The 21,533-nt window shown below is 44.4% G+C and overlaps 1 protein-coding gene across 3 annotated transcripts in view; it reads right to left on the bottom strand.

Moving 5' to 3' along the window:
• The window catches only part of LOC146789135 (diacylglycerol kinase delta-like), a 688,844-nt gene that overhangs the window by 641,531 nt on the left and 25,780 nt on the right, over nucleotides 1-21,533 (bottom strand). The window lies entirely within an intron of this gene.

Here is a 21,533-nt window from a genome sequence, read left to right as displayed (position 1 = left end):
ACCTGGCTAGAAAATGAAGCCTAAAAGAAGGATCTTTGCTCCCTTATGCAGAAGTACCTCTAGTGCTTTTTCATTCAGAGCCAGCCCTTCTGGCTACTCTAAATGCAAGGGTTGTGTTGTGTGCATTATATATAGCACCAGCCTTGTGTCTGTTGGAGTGCATATGGCAGCAGCCTTGTATCTGTTGCATTACATATGGCATCACCCTTGTGTTTGTTGCATTACATATGGCAGCAGCCTTGTGTCTATTGCCTTACATATGGCAGCAGCCTTGTGTCTATTGCCTTACATATGGCAGCAGCTTTTTATCTGTTGCATTACATATGGTATCACCCTTGTGTCTGTTGCATTACATATGGCAGCAAACATTTGTCTGTTGCCTTACATATGGCAGCAGCCTTGTATCTGTTGCATTGCATATGGCATCACCCTTGTGTCAGTTGCATTACATATGACAGTAGCTTTGTGTCTGTTGCGTTAAATATGACAGCAGCTTTGTGTCTGTTGCAGTGCATATGGCAGCAGCCTTGTATCTGTTGCATTACATATGGCATCACCCTTGTGTCTGTTGTATTACATATGACAACAGCGTTGTGTCTGTTGCAGTGCGTATGGCAGCAGCCTTGTGTCTGTTGCGTGTCTGTTGCAGTGCATATGGCAACAGTCTTGTGTCTTGCAGTGCATATGACAACAGTCTTGTGTCTGTTGCAGTGCATATGGCAGCGGACTTGTGTCTGTTGCATTACATATGGCAACAGTCCTGTGTCTGTTGCAGTGCATATGGCAGCAGACTCGTGTCGGTTGCAGTGCATATGGCAGCAGCCTTGTGTCTGTTGCGTGTCTGTTGCAGTGCATATGGCAACAGTCTTGTGTCTTGCAGTGCATATGACAACAGTCTTGTGTCTGTTGCAGTGCATATGGCAGCGGACTTGTGTCTGTTGCATTACATATGACAGCAGTCTTGTGTCTGTTGCAGTGCATATGGCAACAGTCTTGTGTCTGTTGCAGTGCATATGGCAGCAGACTTGTGTCTTTTGCATTACATACGGCAGCAGTGTAGTGTCTGTTGCATTACATATGGCAGCAGACTTGTGTCTGTTGCATTACATGACAGCAGCCTTGTGTCTGTTGCAGTACATATGGCAGCAGTGTTGTGTCTTTTGCATTACATGGGTTATCAGCATTCTGGCTGTTTTATGTATGTCAGCAGTGTTGTGTCTTTTGCATTATATATGTTAGCAGTGTCTATTATGTTACGTATGCCAGCAGCATTGTGTCAGTTCTATTAGGCATGCCAGTAGCATTGTGTCTGTTGCATTATGTACGCCAGCAGCATTGTGTCAGTTGTTTTAGGTATGCCCACAGCATTTTGTCTGCTGCATTATGTATGCTAGCAGCATTGATATGCCTGTTGAGTTATGTGGACCAGTGGTATTATGTCGATTGTATTAGGTATGCCAGCAGCATTGTGTTTGTTGCATTCAGTATGCCGGCAGTGTTGTTTCTTTTGCATTATATATGTTAGCAGTGTCTATTGTGTTACTTACACCAGCAGTATTGTGTCGGTTGTTTTAGGTATGCCAGTAGAATTCTGTTGCGTTATGTATGACAGCAGCATTGTGTCCGTTGTATTAGTATGCCGGCAGCATTGTGTCCGTTGCATTAGGTATGCCAGCAGCATTGTGTCCGCTGCGTTATGTATGCCAGTAGCATTGTGTCTGCTGCATTATGTAGGCAAGCAACATTGTGTGTGCTGCATTATGTATGCTAGCAGCATTAATTTGCCTGTTGAGTTACGTACACCAGTGGCATTGTGTCTGTTGCATTCCGTTGGCCCGCAGCATTTGTTGCTATTGTGTCATGTATGCCAACACGACTGATGTGTCTGTTGCATCATGTACTCCATCCATACAGTATCTGTTGCAATACGGTCTTAGTGACATTCTGTAAGTTGCTTTATGTAGCCCTGCTGCACTGGATGCATAGACGTATGTGATGCTGTGGTGATACAACATCCTCACTATATCTGGTGTGTTTGTTTCACCTATTTCTATTGCATTCTGTCACAGCCACATTATATGAATTTTTATATAGCCCGTGCAGTACTGAGTGTGTTAGTCAGTGGTAGTCGCATTATGTCCTCAGCAATGTTATGCGTGTTGCCTTTTTCCCACAGCAGAATTGTGTGTTGAGCAATGTCCTTACCCACATTATGTGTTGAGTAATACTCCAGTTTACCTTGTCCTGTTGCATTCTTGTCTTTAGCCACAATGCGTCTATTACATTATGCTGCCGAGAAACATTGCATCTTTTGCATTATGCTCCTATGCCCCAATATATATGTTGCATTATACTCTTGTGCCACACTGAGTCCCTTGCATTATGTGGCCCCACCACATCTTGTCTGTTGTATTATGCCTTCATGTCACAAAATGTCTGTTATTATTTATAAAGTTTTGTATAGCGCAAACATGACCCAGATGGGTATTAGAGCGCTTCACACTTTGGAAGGGTAGGAAATAATAAAGGGAAAAAGCTGTGTCATTTAAGTATGCTAGCAAGAACAATGAGAGAGGGGGTATCAAAGAACATCACATTTTTATTATTAAAAGAGCTTATATACCGTAAACAGCTGGAGACAGATTGGGTTTAGTCATATCTCACTACTCAAACAACCAGGGGGGATATTCTCAAGAACGTGTGATAACTACCGCAAAAGTAGCTTAACAAAACTCTTCACATCGCAGTCTCTCGCGGGAAAATAACACTGTGTTAACGTGGTATTCTCAATCCGGCGGCACCATGCGATAGTCCCACGACAACGCGTCAATTGACCGCGTTAAAACCAACGCGACGCAGCAAAAATGCGAAACACAAACACGAAAAAAGTTGCGATGAGGCCAAGCGCGATACCAAAATCACCGATAACCAGCAACAGGCCTGCAAATCCCACGCGTCATGCGGGAAAATTCACAAAGAAAGCAGAACAAGAAAAACACACCCAAAACAAAAGAAACTGCGTAGCAACATGGATGCACCCGGACCGAGTGCAGAGGCCAACGCGAAGCCCACAAGCCTCACAGACCACGAGCAAGGAACCCCGGGGTCGGGGAAGGGCAAGGAGAAGAGGAAGAGGAAGACGGGGTGCAGTCCACCGGAAAACCAGATCAGCGTCACAGAGGTGACAGAACACTACCATCAACTGAACGCCAATTTGATCAATGTGAATGCAGTCGGAGTGACAAGGAGGTCAATGGAGGAGGCCAAGAGGCACTGGCATGATGTGAAAAGCCAAACCAAGCACAAACCCGCTGCCAACAGGAAGGCAGCAACGGTGACAGGAGGTGGGAGTCCTGCGCCACAGGAGGAACTGGAGGAAATGGAGGCCACAGCCATCAGTGTGGAGACGGTGCAAGGAGTCGGGAGTACGGACACAGCACGATAGGACCTGACACAACATTACCAGGGTGAGCAACGACCAGGGACGGAGGGGACGGTGGGAGATTGACACAATGGCACACATGCACAATGATGTGTAGCACACTGCACACCCACAATGACCCAGGATCATGTCCCTGATCCCCGTGGCACACTGCAGCACACACACATAGCAATCACAGTACATCCCACAACAATGTGGTACAAAGTGCAACACCGACACTGCAGAACAGAGGACACAACTTGGTCTGCCCCTGCACAGAAACAGGCCAAATCACATCTAACATAGCAGGAAACTGTGAGAATGAAATGTACGTGTACAAGCCCACATCCGTCATGTAGTCCAAATGTCCACTGTCCCGCCAAAAAATTTCAGCACCTCCCAAACAGTCACAATGTACATTGTCATACAGTCTGCATGTAAACAAGAACAATGTGCCTACATACATGTCAACACAATGTCAACATGCATCTCCCCTTCACATTGCAGAGAGACAAACAACACCTCCAGCACAGCAGACCAGACAACTTATCAGTGATGCAGGAGAGGACCACTGCACCTCCGACACCGACGCCCTACAACAGCTTATGGACATCTTAGGCAACCCACCCCCAGGAGCAGGGCAGTCAAGCTACATAGAGGAGACCTCAGCCCCTGCACAGACCACACAGCAGGAAGCACCCGCCACCACGGCTGGCTACCAACACTCCACCAAGGCACCCATCGCATTCCAATGCCAGGTGTCAGAATGCCAAAAGGAGTTGGCCGAACAGGTGCGGGTGGGGTCAGAGCTCATGGAAACCGAACTGGACCACATACGTGAGTGTCTAAGTCCCATCAGGGACCACATACACCCCACAAAGGAGACCCATACTGCAACAGAGACACATGCATTTGCACATGTACTGTAATGAACCACACCCAGATCCCCGGAATTATCATTCACACACCCACGCCGGACCTCCGTACGACGGGCCAGGCCACCCATCTTACGTATTGAGTGGGTGACAACAAAGCTACATGTCCAAGGTCTCACCCGCTGCCAGCGGGGACATGGTTGCGTCCGCTGTACACAGCTTAATGTAATGTTGTAGGGGCCGGGGCCCCCATGAATACATCATGACCACACGGACACACGCAGTTAGTTTGTCGGAGTGGCTACGGGCACTTGCGCCCAGCCCCTTTATTGGCAGGGTCACATGTACAGTGACGCCTGTGCTGGATGTGTGTGGGGTGAGTGTAAGCCAGCCCACAAGGTGTGGTTGGTGCTGGCAACAACTACAACAGTGAACACTATTGAAACGGAAATAGAAAACACCAGCATTACAGAGACAACTGCGGAGCATCATGGTGGTATCCGGAGCAAGTACAGAGGTCACCCAATGAGCAAACAGAAGTGTCCATGAGCTGTGGTGCACTGAGTTAGTGGCACCTGTAGTGCTGAGCAGGGAATCAGGTAGAAGATGGCATCCATGACAGGTGTGAGCAACTCTGATAGTCTGGCAGTAAGACACTTTTGACTTTGGCTTTTGGCTTTTGGAGCTGGTCCTGGCGGTGGTGGTGTGTGCCTCCTTCGGTGATGCGACGTCCGGGCCGGTCAGGACTCGATTTGATGTGTGAGCCCTGGTGGACCCCAGTTGAGGCTGGAGGCAGCGGACAGTGCAGGGTCGCATACACATGGCATTGATTACCCAAGGCCATCGTCTCAGAGGCCATCCAGTATCTCACCGGACAGGGTCCCTGACGTGAGCTGCACAGAGTTAGTAGCCCCGGATGCACTGCGGCCGGCACAGGCACACCGCCACGGGATGGTGACTTGCGGTGCAGTGAGATGGGGCCACGCGAGCTGAGCGGGTCCTCATCGTTGTCCAAGGTGAATGTGGCAGAGGGTTGCGGGGGACAGTGGAAGGTATCCTCCAGGGTATGATGCAGAGGGCAGAAGCCGTCCAGTAGCGGAAAATGGAGGAGTGGAATGCGACTGCCTCGTTTTTGACACCAAGTCAGTATCACGGACATGATGATGATGACAACCCTCAGTCCACAGACTCAGTCGCCACCAAAGTTCAACCAGAAAGTATCCATGGATGTCGGGGAACAGACTTAGTGGCACCGGAGCTGAAAGTGGATGCAGTCTACGATGAGGCCTGTACAATGATATCAAATCTGCCATTGATGAATCAGGACTGAGTTCTGAAAGTGTGACCTACTCGACCGCAGTGTAGGCCAAACGCTAATCAGCGAGCTCCTCCTGGAACTCTAAAACACGACGTAGAATTGGCATATGGGGGTGACTTGTGGTTGACTGAGGTAGGAGCACCAGAGGTGAGCAGGTGTTTAGTCAGAGACGATGCCGTGTCCTGCATGGTACGGACTGGATTGGATTTGTGTGAGGCTTGCTGGACCTCATTGTTGGCCGAAGGCGTAGTCATCAAGGGCCCGCAGACACGTGTGGTTGGGATGCTATGCACAGACCTGGTGGCACCACATTGAAGGGAGTATAGTGATTTAAACTCTGCATTAACGTGTGTACTCGGACATCGTATAATCAAGACTCAGTCCCACATGTGTGACCTACTCAACTGCAGTGTGGGCCGAAGGCAGCGGTCAGCAGGGGCCCACAAGCATGTGTTGTTGGCTTGCAAAGCACAGAGTTTGTGATACCAGGGCAGTTGTTGGTAGTGCTCGATAACCTCCGTAACGATGATCCTTTTTTCCTCTAGACTGAAACGCGTCTTCCTCTTACACCTCTCCTTGCATGCAATGATATGAACTCTGCCATAAAAAAATCAAGATTCAGTTCCAAATGTGTGACGTACTTGTACGTATGTGTGCTGTGTATGCTGGTGGAGAACGTCAACGAGAAAGGAGGGCTGCGGGCCTTGTTCGAGGAGGCCGTGATGGTCTGAGCAGGCTGCCAAGGTCGTGGGCGTCGGGCTTAGAGATTGCATGGGCATGTGGTGGGCCTTCTTTGACACACGCCGGTGTCAGCAGATGAGCAGTGAGGCCTGGGTGCGCAGGGGCGGGCAGGACGGATTCGGGGACCAGTGGACAGGGGTACAGCAGGCGCACAGGATCGCAGGCAACTCAGCTCATGACGACGGCACCGGCCTCATGGCGGGGTGAGAGGCACCACCCTGGCAGAGACCTTGGGCATTCCGGAAGAGAACCACGCCCACGCTACGTGCTTTTTATTCACACCCCTACACTGGCCTGGCGTATGCCGGACCAGCCCACTCCGCTCACGCTTACAGGGGGGGACGTAACAAGCTACATTTTCACGATCTTCCCCACTGGCTGGGGTGACATGGTTGCGTCCACTGTCCACAGCACTCCATACACCAGTAATGTATGTCGACCTAGAAATGTGTGTGGTCTGCTTACTTCAGTCTGGCCATCACATCCACGCCACACTTGGCATTGTGTACCTTCTCATTCATGGGTCACTTGCCTCCTTCGCACATGCCTGGTTCCCACCTCTCCCCACAATCCGCTATTGTGTGGCTGATATGCCATGCCTTTGATGGCTCATGTACATGGCTGGCCCAGGTTGCCACAGTAAGTTGTGCTGTCGTGTCTGGTGGGTGGGCACATTGTTGGGCATGTGGTATGTGAGTTTGGTACGTGTGCATTTCCAGTGTTGTGAGTTGCATGATTGTAGAGTTGGGGTGTGTTGTGTGTTCATTTGGTACTTATCAACATGCAGTGCATTTCCATGGGTGCCATCCTGGTTGCGCCGGTTGCTGATGGACTGTCGGAATGAGTGGAATGATGCACACTGACTGGGTAGTTGGCGACGGCGTTGGTGGCGATTCCCCGGTGGTCCACGCCTGCACATTGATGGAATGCGTGTGCTTTCAGTTGAGGTAATTGTGTGCAATGTCACCAGGGGGCAAAGGTAGGACATGTGTGCAGTCAATTGCCTCCTAACACGTGTGGGAAGCCAGCAATGGCGTAGATGCCTTGCTTGGTCAACAGCTGTTCCTGCGCAGTGGGGGGAGGAGATAAGTACTGGGGTACCAAGCTGATGATGGCATCCAGGACAGTTGTGATGAACTTGGATAGGGCTGGCTGTGAGACTCCTCCGACTCGGCCGGCGGTTTGTTGGGAGGTACCAGAGGCCAACAGGTGCAGCACAGCCTGCAGCTTTGTCCGAGGTGGGATGTCGGTTGTCCACTGTGCTAGTGCCGTTGGCCTGTGGGCAATGATGTTCAGGATGCGGAAGATGGTTGTCCTTTTGGGCCTGTAGTCGGCAATGACATTCTCTGGTGTTAAGTCTGTGAGGGTGGTGTATTTTTGGAGGGTCCACTGTCTTTTTCTGCGCTGCCTCTGGGGTGGTGGCGGTGGGTGTTGTTGCCCTATTGGGGCTCCGGGCTGCATGCTCAGTAGCTCCATGGCATCAGTTGTTCTTCATGTGTGGCTCTGGGTTGTGCTCCCTTGTCTGTTGCAAGTTGTCGACCGGCTTTGCACCAGGTCAGAGCAGGTGTTAATTTCCTGCTGCTAATGCGCCTTATTGCATGTTTTGTGATCTTATCGCCGATGTGGCTGGTCATTGAGAATGTTGCGGTGTGGTGTTGTCGCGGCTTTTTGCTCGGGAACGCCTACTCTGCATCTCATTAGCGATAGTTGCCAGGATCATCCATGGCGATGTTTTTTGAGAATGCTATCGCCGGAAAACTGGTGATATCGGCTGTTTGCACCACCTTGTGAATGGGGCGATAAATTTATCGCGACTTTGGCTGTGCTAAAGTGCCGATAACTCGGCGATAGCTCCTTGAGAATGTGCCCCCAGGTCTTTCAGAATTTCCAAAAGGAGAACAAAGAAGTGCAGCCTCTCAAAGTTAGCAGAAAACTGTTCCAAAGCTTGGGGCCCATACAGGCAAAGGACAGGCTTCCTGAGCGAGTCCATTTGACTCTAGAAACTACGCATAGAGAAAGATCCCTGGAGCATAGTGAACAAGTCGGTAGATAAGGTTTCACTAGTCCATGCAGATAGCAAGTGCTAACTCTTGATCTAGCACAGTGCATAAAGCAGAGAGTTTTAAATAGAGTACCCTTCTCCACCTTTAGCTTCTGCAAATCCTTCAGGCGAGAAGAGGTTGATGCACTTTTTGGGAGTCTGTAAAGTAGCGTGGGTGCCGGGTTTTGCACCACTTGCAACCTGTTTTAGAGAGGCTCAATGAGCTCCCAGGTAAAGGACATTGCCGTAGTCCAACATGGATAGAATAAGGCCTGAATGACTGTCCTTTGGGCAGAGAAAGGAAGAATCCAAAGTTTTTTTTGCAGCCATTTCAGAACCCCAAAACAAATTGCAGCCACCTTCACAACCTGAGGCTTCATGGACAAATTGTTATCCAGTAAGAAACTGAGGCTTTTCACCTTTTAAGCCGGTGCAGGAAGTGCACCTACATTTTGAGGCCAATGCTGTGGGCCCCATAAGGCCAGGTTCTTTCCCAGTACCAGAACCTCCATCTTTTCCCCATTCAGCTTCAGAGCATTTGAGTTCATTCACCAAGCAACCACGGCCAGGCATGAATCCAAGGCCACCGAGGAGTAATCCTACGCGGAAGAAAGAGAAAAGATAATTTGTGTGTCATCAGCGTAGGAAAACATGATCAGGTCAAAGCTCTCCACTAGTTCAGCCAAAGGTTAAACATGAATTTTGAACAGGGCCGGACATAAGGCAGAGCCCTGAGGAACCCCTGAAGTAAGAGCATGTCATGTGGAGAAATCATTTGCTGAGGAGACCGGGGAGGTACGGTCTCTCAAGACAGATGTCATCCAAGATGAGGCTGTGCCGTGTAGCCCTGTTGAAGCAAGTCTCTCCGATAGTAGAGCATGTGACACAGTATCGAAAGCAGTGCTGAGATCTAATAAGATCAGTGCTGCAGTCTCGCCCTCCTCCAGGAGCCACCTGAGATTTTCTCTGACTGCTAGAAGGGCGGATTCCATACTGTGTCCTGCTCTGAATCCCGACTGAGAGGGGTGTAACAGGTTGTGTGTCTCCAGAAAGACCGCATGTGTCTGTTGACATGCTTTTGCAAAGGTTTAGCCATTATAGGAAGCATCGAAATAGGTCTATAATTGGACAAGTTCAGAGGGCCCAAGTTAGGTTTCCTCAGGATGGTATGTTTCCATGGTTGAAGAATGCACCCTGCCTGGGGGGAGGAGTCCACGAGGTCCAGCAATAACTGCAGGATGTCAGTATCCAAAGCACGATATTTGGCTGGAGGGAGAGGGTCTGTGGGAAAGGGTCTGTGGGCGAGCCTGAGTTTCTGGACTGTATTAGTGGTCTGAGTAACGCAGATCCAATGTATCCCATGCGTTGAGTTTCTGTCCGGTAGGGGTAGGGGATGCAGAGGTGGGAGTTATGACTAACCGGATGGGGGCCTCCATATCTGAAGGTGACATTATGAGGCCCTGCTGAGGCCAAACATGCCCCTCGGGTTTTAGTGACAGTTGAATACCCTTTACATTTTTAACAAAAAAAGGTCCACTTCTTCACACTGAGATTGGGAAAGGAAAGGGGGGAGCACGGTAACCTAGTAGGCTCACTAAATCTGTTGCATTACTCCCCCTTGCCTCATTGTGTCGGTTGTATTACACCCCCATGCGATTGCCACATTGTGTCTTTTGCATTATGCTCTATGCCTACCTAAATATGTTGCATTACACCCTCTTGCCACATTGTGTCTTTTGCATTTACGCTTCCATGCCATGTCATTTGTATCCCGTGCATTACACTCTCATGCCATGTCACAGTGTGTTTGTTGCATTACGCTTCCATGCCACGTCATGTCGTGTGCGTCTGTTGCATAACGCTCCCATGCCACGTCACGTTGTGTCTGTTGCATTGCGCTCCCATGCCACGTCACATCGTGTCTGTTGCATTACGCTCCCATGCCACATCGCGTCGTGTCTGTTGCATTACGCTCCCATGCCACGTCACGTCGTGTCTGTTTCATTACGTTCCCATGCCACGTCACATTGTGTCTGTTGCATTATGCTCCCATGCCATGTCACATTGTGTATGTTGCATTAAGCTCCCATGCCATGTCATGTCGTGCCGCGTGTCTGTTGCATAACGCTCCCATGCCACGTCACGTCTGTTGCATTACACTCCCATGCCACGTCACATTGTGTCTGTTGCATTATACTCCCATGCCATGTCACATTGTGTCTGTTGCATTACGCTCCCATGCCACGTCACGTTGTGTCTGTTGCATTACGCTCCCATGCCACGTCACATTGTGTCTGTTGCATTACGCTCTAACGCCACGTCATATTGTGTCTGTTGCATTATACTCCCATGCCATGTCACATTGTGCCTGTTGCATTATGCTCCCATGCCACGTCACGTCGTGTCTGTTGCATTACGCTCCCATGCCATGTCACATTGTGTCTGTTGCATTACGCTCTAATGCCACGTCACATCGTGTCTGTTGCATTACGCTCTAATGCCACGTCGTGTCTGTTGCATTACGCTCCCATGCCACATCACATTGTGTCCGTTGCACTACGCTCTAATGCCACATCACATTGTGTCCGTTGCATTACGCTCTAATGCCACGTCACATTGTGTCCGTTGTATTACGCTCTAATGCCACGTCACATTGTGTCTGTTGTATTACGCTCTAATGCCACGTCACATTGTGTCTGTTGTATTACGCTCCCTTGCCATGTCACATTGTGTCTGTTGTATTACGCTCTAATGCCACGTCACATTGTGTCTGTTGTATTACGCTCTAATGCCACGTCACATTGTGTCTGTTGTATTACGCTCCCTTGCCATGTCACATTGTGTCTGTTGTATTACGCTCTAATGCCACGTCACATTGTGTCTGTTGCATTACGCTCTAATGCCACGTCACATTGTGTCTGTTGTATTACGCTCCCTTGCCACACTGTGCCGTTCTGGTGCCGTCCACACTATAATATACACTCTGAAGAGACGCTTTTCAACCACTTTATATTTTCATTCATGTTTCAAACCTAAAATTAATCTCTTATTCAGTTATTTGATTCTTTACTGCTTTATGTATTTATGTATTATTTAGGATTTTGTAAAGAGCTGGACCTCATGTTACAATAACTTCAGAGCACTGAGGTGCACAGAGGGGAGGAGGAGCAGAGTAGTAACATTACGAAGGATACAAATAGGGCAGGAAGGTGGGTGAAGAGCATCAAGGAGACTTTCCTGACTTGAGAATAGTCTGTTCCAGTTCTGAGTTGGTGATGCAGGGCATTCTCTGGGTCGCTTTGGTCATGGATGTATATAATAATAATGCATGACCGTGCTCGCATCAGGAATGAGGGGTTGAACAAAATGTCAGCAAATAGTTTCTTTTATAAGGAAAATTCAGAATTATTCAAGACACTGATAAAAGCAAGAAAAACTCCAATATAAATAGGTATGCTCGTGTTTTATTCCCCTTGTTTTCCTCAGCAAATATGTAATTACATTTTGGATGCTCAGCAATACCATTCTGATTTTACTTCATAAATCCAAAATTGGCAAATAGCTGTTTTTACTACAACATTTGTAATAAATAAGCATAAAAATATTTTGCAGGAACTGAATATTTCAATACTGGCTTAAGTTCCAAAACTGCTTAGTCAAAGCCTACCTCCTATAATCCAAGTATGGAATGTTTGAAACACCCACATTGAATGCATGCTCATTAACCGACCAGGTTAATTATGATATGAACAGGAACCAGTGCTTAATTTGAGCCAGTAGTTTCCGGTGCTCAGCACGGGCACTTAATTATCAACACCAGCACTTTTCGTGAACGCCTATATGGACATTTATGTCCACATTTATGTCCACGTGGAGATTAAGTGATTTGCCCAGAATCACAGGATGTTGAGCCGATGCTGAGACTCAAATCTGGTTCCCCAGCTCCGAAGTCGGCAGCTCTGTCCATTACGCCACATCCTCTCCCCACTTTCATGGTTAGTAGTTGGTTCTGTTTTAGGCGTCGCTAACAGGAGAAATGGGCTAGTGTAGTGCAAGCTCGCTCCCGATGGGGGCTCCGGAACTTATTTTTCTACAAATAAACCGCTAGGGGTACGCCTGCTGCTACACATATTGCAAGTATGAGTTCAGTATAAATATTGGCAGGTGAAACCTGAAGATATTTATTGCGGGAAATGCCCGGTATTTCTGGGACAAGCATATTTTAATGCAGTAAGCACCAAAATCAGCACGTTGTTACCTGAAAACTCATAGTAGGGCGATATTTTTCACGCCCCATAAATTCCGACTCAGCAGATTCTGTTTTTTTCGACTGCAATAAACATCACACCAATTACCGGGCCACTGGCAATGACGGCCTATAACGGATTGTGTGTTCTGGCACACGTTTTGCAGGATTTCCACCGTGGCATGCACGGCTGTCCTGATGAGAATGGCAGCGGTTTGTACAGGCCGGCCCCCTAACATTATCCTCTGGGTCAACAAACACATACAGAGTTTGGATAGGAAGGGACAACTCCAACAGCGAGTCAATGTCAGGGCCCTGCAACCTGCATTCCTCGCTGGAAGCCATGTCAGGGCGCATCAGTGTCACGTGACTGCACACGTCGAAATGAAATGTCAGACTTCCGCCCTTCGATCAAAGGCAGCTCAGGGCAAGGGCATTTCCTGCTCCTGTACCCGAGCATCCTTCACCTCGCCGGTGTGGACACCAGAGCTACTATATTTAATCCTCCTCATGAGTGATCACCAGGGCCAGACTGGCTGTAGCGGGCACCAGGCGTTTTCGTGGTGGGACGGAAGGGTGGTGGCCGGGTTGGACTGGTCGGGGCTGTTATTGTGTTACTAGGGGCCGGCTTTTCACCAGTAATGCAATATCGGCCCCCTGTAACAAAAGAACAGCAGCAGTGTTTCCCACCAGCAGTACCCCACCCCCAGGCCTCTCTGACGCAATTGCCAGGGCTCGTTTGCGTTCCCAGCCCAGCCCTGGTGATCACGAATAATGTTAATGAATCCACGGATTCAGATACATTTTGTGTCATGAGCCTAACACCAGCTCTTGGCATGGACAGCACAAACCAGACAGTACCACAATGTATACATTGGTGAAGTGTGACTTGGAGCCTCCTCAAATCAAAATTACTTATTTAATATACGGTGCTACAAGTGGCTACACAAACAAAAAAAATCCTCGTAATGTTGGAATACGTTTCTTCGAAGTACAGTTAAATGACTTGTATTGGATATTGTTTTTAAAAAAAAATATTTCATAAGACTTTATATTATGATTTTGCTTTTTCTTTTGGTATGCTAATGTCAGGTGGGCTGGAGATAGCTAAAGAAAAGAATTAATCAATTCATTGTAATGTAATAAAAGGTTGATTTGTAGAGCGCTACTTACCTCTTGCTAGGGTATCCAGGCGCTTCATCCATTCTAAAGTTGAGAATTAACTGCTACTTGATGCTCCTGAAGTAGCAGACCTTCAAAGTGATCCCCCTGAGGTGGTGGAAAGCACATGGGCTTTTGTTTTGATGACATTACATATTATTTGCAGAACATACATCTCTTTAGAGAGCTTTCGTGGTGGTCCTGCTCCTCAGAACTGTACCTACTGCCAGCCCCTGTAGTGTAGTGAATCCTGGAATTACATCATCCCAGCTATTTATCAGCATTACCAAATTGTCTGCCAAATTCTACATTCCCTGTGATGTGTAGGGATTTCACTTTTAGGCCCAAGAGTAAAGAGTTACAGTGACCCAAATGGAATCATATCGCTGAAAGGATCAAAGGTATTTTATTTGGTACTGTTAAAGATTGAAGGATTTACTTAATTACTCATCAATGCCCCAAAATGTCTTCATTTGTTCTTTTTTTTAGTGATAGAATCCGATTTAAGGGAGCCTGTCGGGTCTTCTGATGCATTCATTTCCTAGCTGTCTCATATCTCAACAGAGAATTACTCGGTATGTCCCAGGCAATAGTTTGAAAGGCAAATTTAAAGGGCCTTTGAACATCCTTGCTTTCAAACTCCCCTCCAAATGGGGGAAGCCTTCTCTCTTTTGGTCCCATCCATCTGGAATTCCTTAGCAAGTAATGGGCTTCAGGCTCAATCTTAGACCGTATTCAGAGGTTTGTTGAACATGCCTGTTCAAGATAGCTTTGCGAAGAGACGCATCTCTGGTAGAGACCGCTGTATGCCCCACTGGATGATGCTGAATTTGTTGGTAATATGTTGAAAGGTTAACAGCACAGAGCTGGCAAGAGGCTGATTTCCCCACAGGATCAATAACTTTGATGCATCAGTCTTACAGCAAAATGGGTGAAGATAAAACAACACAATAAGCAATATAAAATGATCCCTAGGTACCTATTCACAATAGAGTGCTCACACAGCCCATTGTGAGAAGTGATCACTCTCCGGGTAAACACTAAGCTAACAAAATCCTTACCACTATACATCAGTACTATAATAAGGACATCCGTTCTACTATACTTACATGTTATGCTAAAAGCATCCTTAAAGCTATACATGAATACTATACAAAGGACATCCTTACCGCTACTCATGAATGCTATGCAAAAACATCCTTACCACTATACATGAAGAATATACTAAGAAAATCCTTTCTGCTGTGTATGAATGCTATGCTAAGAACATCTTTACCGCTATGCATGAATGCTATACTAAGCACATAGTTACCACTATGCATGAACACTATACTAAGAACATATTTTGCTCTATGCATGATACTATACTAAGAATATCCCAATGACTATACATGAACACTATACTAACAACATCCCGACCACATTACATGAACACTATATTAAGAGCATCCTGACTGCTATACATGAACACTATATTAAGAGCATCCTGACCGCTATTAATGAACACTATACTAAAAACATCGTTACCGCTATACATTAATGCTATACTGAAAATATCCTTACCGCTACATATGAATACTATACTGAAAACATCCTTACCACTCTACATGAACAATATACTAAGAACATCCATACCCCTATACATTAATACATACTGAAAATATTCTTACTGCTACACATGAATACTGTACTAAAAACATCCTTACTGCTATACATGAGTACTATACTAAAAACATCCTTACCGCTATACTTGAATACTATACTGAAAACATCCTTACTGCTATACATGAATACTATACTAAAAACATTCTTACCGCTATACATGAATACGATACTAAAGACATCCTTATCGCTACACATTAATACTATACCAAGAACATCCTTACCGCTATATATGAATACTATACTGAAAACATCCTTACCGCTACACATGAATACTATCCTGAAAACTTCCTTACCGTTATACATGAATACTATACTGAAAACCTCCTTATCGCTACACATTAATACTACACTTAAAACATCCTTACCGCTATACATGAATACTATACTAATAACATCCTTACCGCTATACATGAATACTATACTGAAAACATCCTTACCGCTACACATGAATACTATCCTGAAAACTTCCTTACCGTTATACATGAATACTATACTGAAAACCTCCTTATCGCTACACATGAATACTACACTTAAAACATCCTTACCGCTATACATGAATACTATACTAAAAACATCCTTACTGCTACACATGAATACTATTGTGAAAACCTCCTTACCGCTACACATGAATACTATCCTGAAAACATCCTTACCGTTATACATGAATATTATACTGAAAACCTCCTTATCGCTACACATGAATACTACACTAAAAACATCCTTATAGCTATACATGAATACTACACTAAAACATCCTTATAGCTATACATGAATACTATACTGAAAACCTCCTTACCGCTACAAATGAAACTATACTGAAAACCTCCTTACCGCTATACATAAATACTATACTAAACACATCCTTAGCGCTCCACAAGAATACTATACTGAAAACATCCCTACCGCTATACATGAACACTATACTGAAAACCTCCTTACCGCTACACATGAATACTATACTGAAAACCTCCTTACCGCTATACCTGAATATCAGGCTAAAAGCATCCTTACCGCTAGACATGAATACTATACTAAAAACATCATTACCGCTATACAGGAATACTATACTGAAAACATTCTTACCGCTATACATGAGTACTATACTAAAAACATCCTTACCGCTATACATGAATACTATACTCAAAACATCCTTACCGCTATACATGAATACTAGGCTAAAAGCATCCTTACCGCTATACATGAATACTATACTAAAAACATCCTTACTGCTATACATGAATACTATACTAAAAGCATCCATACCGCTATACATGAACACTATAATGAAAACCTCCTTACCGCTACACATAAACATAAATACTATACTGAAAACCTCCTTACCGCTACACATGAATACTATACTGAAAACCTCCTTACCGATATACATGAATACTGGGCTAAAAGCATCCTTACCGCTATACATGAATACTATACTAAAAACATCCTTACCGCTATACAGGAATACTATACTGAAAACATCCTTACCGCTATACATGAGTACTATACTAAAAACATCCTTACCGCTATACATGAATACTGTACTGAAAACATCCTTACCGCTTTACATGAATACTATACTAAAAACATCCTTACAGCTATACATAAATACAATACTGAAAACATCCTTACCGCTATGCGTGAATACTATACTGAAAACATCCTAACCACTATACATGAATACAATACTGAAAACATCCAAACCACTATACATGACTACTGTACTAAAAACATCCTTACCGCTATATATGAATACTATACTAAAAACATCCTCACTGCTATACATGAGTACTATACTAAAAACATCCTTACCGCTATACATTAATACTGTACAAAATACATCCTTACCGCCATACATGAATACTATACTAAAGACATCCTTACCGCTATACATGAATACTGTAGTAAAAACCTCCTTACCTCTATATATGAACACTATATTAAGAACATCCTTACCGCTATACATGAATACTATGCTAAAAATATCCTTACCACTGCACATGAATGCTGGTCTAAAAACATCTTTACCGCTAATCATGAATACTGTACTAAAAACATCCTTAACACTATACTCGCCTGCCAAGTTAAGAGCATCCCTACTACTATACTCGAATATTATACTAAGAACATCCATTCTGCTATACTTGTGTCCTATGCTAAGAACATCCTTACTGCTATGTTTACATGCTATACTGTGCTATACTAAGAATATCCATACCGTTATACTTACATGCCAAGTTAAGAATATTCTTACCACTATACTCAAATATTATACTAAGAAATATCCATACGGCAATACTTACATACCAAGTTAAGAATATTCTCACCACTATACTCGAATATTATACTAAGAACATCCATACTGCTATACTTCCGTGCTGTGCTAAGAACATCCTTACTGCTACGCATAAGTACTATACTAAGATTATGCATTCTGTTATAGTTACATGCGATGCTAAAAGCATCCTTACCTCCACACATAAATACTATACTGGAAACATCCATTCTGTTATACTTACAAACATGCTATGCTAAATACCCCTATACATAAATACTATACTAAGAACATCCATACCGCTACACATAAATACTATGCTGTGCTATACTAAGAACATCCTTACCACTATACTCAAATATTATACTAAGAACATCCATACCACTATACTTATAAGACAAGTTAAGAACATCCTTACCGCTACACTCAAGTATTATTCTAAGAACATCATTACTGCTTTACTAACATGGCAGGCTAAGAACATCCAACGTGCTATATCGATGGCCCCCAGCTCCTGGATATCATTAGGGGTGATAAGTCATGCTTCACAGATCTGGATTTTTTATTATTATACCTAAATACAATACAAAGAATATCCTTACCACTATAGTTACACGCTATACTGTGCTATACTAAATATAATTTCCCACTATACTTACATGCTATACTATAGTATACTAGAATATCCTTGGCAGTATACTTAACACGCTATATGTGCTACACTAGAATATCCTTACCACTATATTTACATGCTATAGTGTGCTATACTGAGAAAATATTTACCACTTTATACTGTGTTATGCCAGAATATTCTTACCACTGTATTTACACTCCATACTGAGCTATACTAGAATGCCCTTACTACTATACTTACTTACACACTATACTGGAGTATCCTTATTACTATACTTACTTACACGTTATACTGTGCTATACTAGACTACCCTTACCATTATACTTACAGCTAATCTGTGCTATGCTAAGAATATCCTGACCACTATACTAAAATATTTTACTAAGAACATCCTTACCACTATATTTACACGCTGTTCTATGAACATCCTTAGCGCTACACTTAAACACTAAGGTACGATCCTCCTTAGCGCCATATCAAGAACTTCCTTATCACAGTATTACGTTTTCATATTAAAACTCAAATGTTAAGAAGGGCCAAGTGTCTAAATACCAGTACCTCAGGATATGTTTCATTACGAATACTATCACCTGTGACGTCAAAGACATTCAATTTCACATGAAAAAACTTTCCATACAGGATGCCACGCAGGCTACCATTTGAGCTCTTTTTGTCTTCTGTCTTGTTGTGAGATTCATTTTGGAGTCTTATTCACTGTCATTTATGATATGACAACAAGTTTGATATTAACAGTAATGATTGACATTCCAAGACTCCATGATGTTTGTTCCTGTACTCCCAAATGTATCACTCTATTGTTGATAATGAGTTCCTTATTGCCATACAGAAATAGTATACTAAGAGTATCCTCACCGCTACACTTACGTGCTATACTAAGAACATCCATAGCGCTATACTTACACGCTAGTATAAGAACATCCATAGCACTATATCATTGATCATGAGTTCGCTGTGTTTTTTTTAACCATTTCTATTTCAGTGCAACATGCCAAGGCCCAGATTTACTAAAAATCAAATACAGCAGAGCCTTTTGAAAATATACCGCACATCAATGCATACACAGTAAAAAACTGTACTCCAATTGGCCATGCTTATGCATTTTTAGATGACTCTAAGCGCTACACTTGTGTGACATTTGGACTCGAGGTACACCCTCCAATATTAATTTCTCCATGATGACACCCACCCAAGGGAAAGCTGTGTACAATGTGTAATTTCATGATGTTAAGTACATGAACATCACACAATATTCTGTTTGCTGATAATTTACCTAGGATTTCAAATCAATCAATCATTATTTGTAAAGTGCGGCTTGTCACTCGAGAGGTTATCCAGGTGCTTGCTGTAGGTCTCATTCGAAGAGCCAGGTCTTGAACCCTTTCCTCAAGTCGGTCAGCGAGGGCGAGGGTGTTCCAGGCTTTGGAGGCGAGAAAAGAGCATACTCCAGTGCAGTGGCGGCGTACACAAGGGATCTGCACACCAATGACATCATTGGCCATGCATATCTATTTTTTATGTGACCCTAAGCGCTACACCATGACACAAGAGTGGCACTAAGATTTCATGCAAAGCAAGGTTGAGCTACCTAGTAGATCTGGCTCTGCGGGAAATCCTAGGGGTATTGGTGCTGTTCCAATCCTGTCATGCCCCCCTTCACATTGATAATCCATTTTTGGCACTATGAGATGCAAAGCCATCTGGTGTTAGGCTTGTGGCAAGTTTTCAACACAAAATGTATTTTGTGCAAAAAAGTAGATTGATGCTGGCTTTTGCTTCACATGAGCCCTATGTGTTCCCCAAGCTACTTGAAGGAGGTGACTGAAAAGAGGGGTCAATGCTTTGCAACAAGCCAGAGGCTTAATGAACTTCAATGCACAGTTGGCTTAACATATAATGAGTACTACAAATACTTAAAAATAAAATTCTCCCAAGTTCAGAAGACATTGCAGTCACTTACAAGGTCATTTTAAGGTCAAGTCTTGGATTGGAATTTATTCCTGATTAGTCCTCACCTTTTCCTCAACAGTTATGGATGTGTAACTTTATTTTTTCCATCTATCTCTGATAGGTCACATTCAGGTACTGGGGTGTTGAAGTACTGGAAAGGTCTGGGTGCTGGTGGGTGAGCTGAAACTTTAATGAACCATTGCTTAATTTGTAAAACAAAAAGTAAGTGCTAAGGGCTGAGGCATTTCCCAGGAGACCACTGTAGCTTGTTGCTTACATGTTGCATTTGCCCCCCCCTGTTTGTATTGGTGCCTGTGCCCCCAGTTTACTTTACCATATGTGCATTTGATTTTTATTTATATATATATATATATTTTTAGGCACGCATGCGTGGAAAGGCTCTAGCTTAAATACAGCCTGCTGCAGTAGGCAAACGTAAGGGGGGCATGCCAAAATTGTGGCAAAATTCAATTAAAAAATGCTTTTTACCTCCAACGGGGTCCCTGTGGGACCCCCAACTTATCTGGTGGGTCAGGGTATTCCTACCCTGCCCCCTTTTCTTTATTTTTTACTTTTTTGTGGGACTCAGCTTCAGGCCGAGTCCCAAGATAGCTGCCAAAACCTCCTGGTTGAAGTGTTGACAGCCAACCTAATTTTAGTAGGATTAGCGAGTCCACTGCAAGGACTCTCATCCCCAGATATCTATATTTTTTTTACTTAATTATCTCTGAAACTTCTGAATGGATTTACACTGTTTTCATGACCAACATCTAGCTTTCTGCCAAATTTGGTGTAATTCCGTTCAGCGGTTCGGGCTGTAGTCGTGTTAAAAAAATGAAAAATCCCCATGGACATAAATGGGGAATACGCATTTTGGGACCCCCCTTTTTCTCAGCACCCGCTTTGTGGATCTCCCCGAAAATTTGAACACCACAGCTGAAGCAAAAAGGGGATGTTGTTTGAAAATGTCATGATGATTCGTCAAGCGACGCCAAAATTATAAGCAAAACAACAAACACTTTTCCTATGGAAACTTTGATCCTAACCATAATTTCCTACCTCGCCAGTAGGTGATATATATATATGTATATCATAAATATTACCTAATGGTCACCATTAGATAGTTATAGTTAGGACGTAGTCATATGAAAAGCGTTTTTTGACTTGCTTATAACTTTTGCACCGTTTCTT

The sequence above is a fragment of the Triturus cristatus genome, chromosome 10, assembly GCF_964204655.1.
Source record: "Triturus cristatus chromosome 10, aTriCri1.1, whole genome shotgun sequence".
Classification (NCBI taxonomy): domain Eukaryota; kingdom Metazoa; phylum Chordata; class Amphibia; order Caudata; family Salamandridae; genus Triturus; species Triturus cristatus.
The sequence above is the reverse complement of the archived record's forward strand: the minus strand, read 5'-3'. Positions and strand labels throughout refer to the sequence as shown.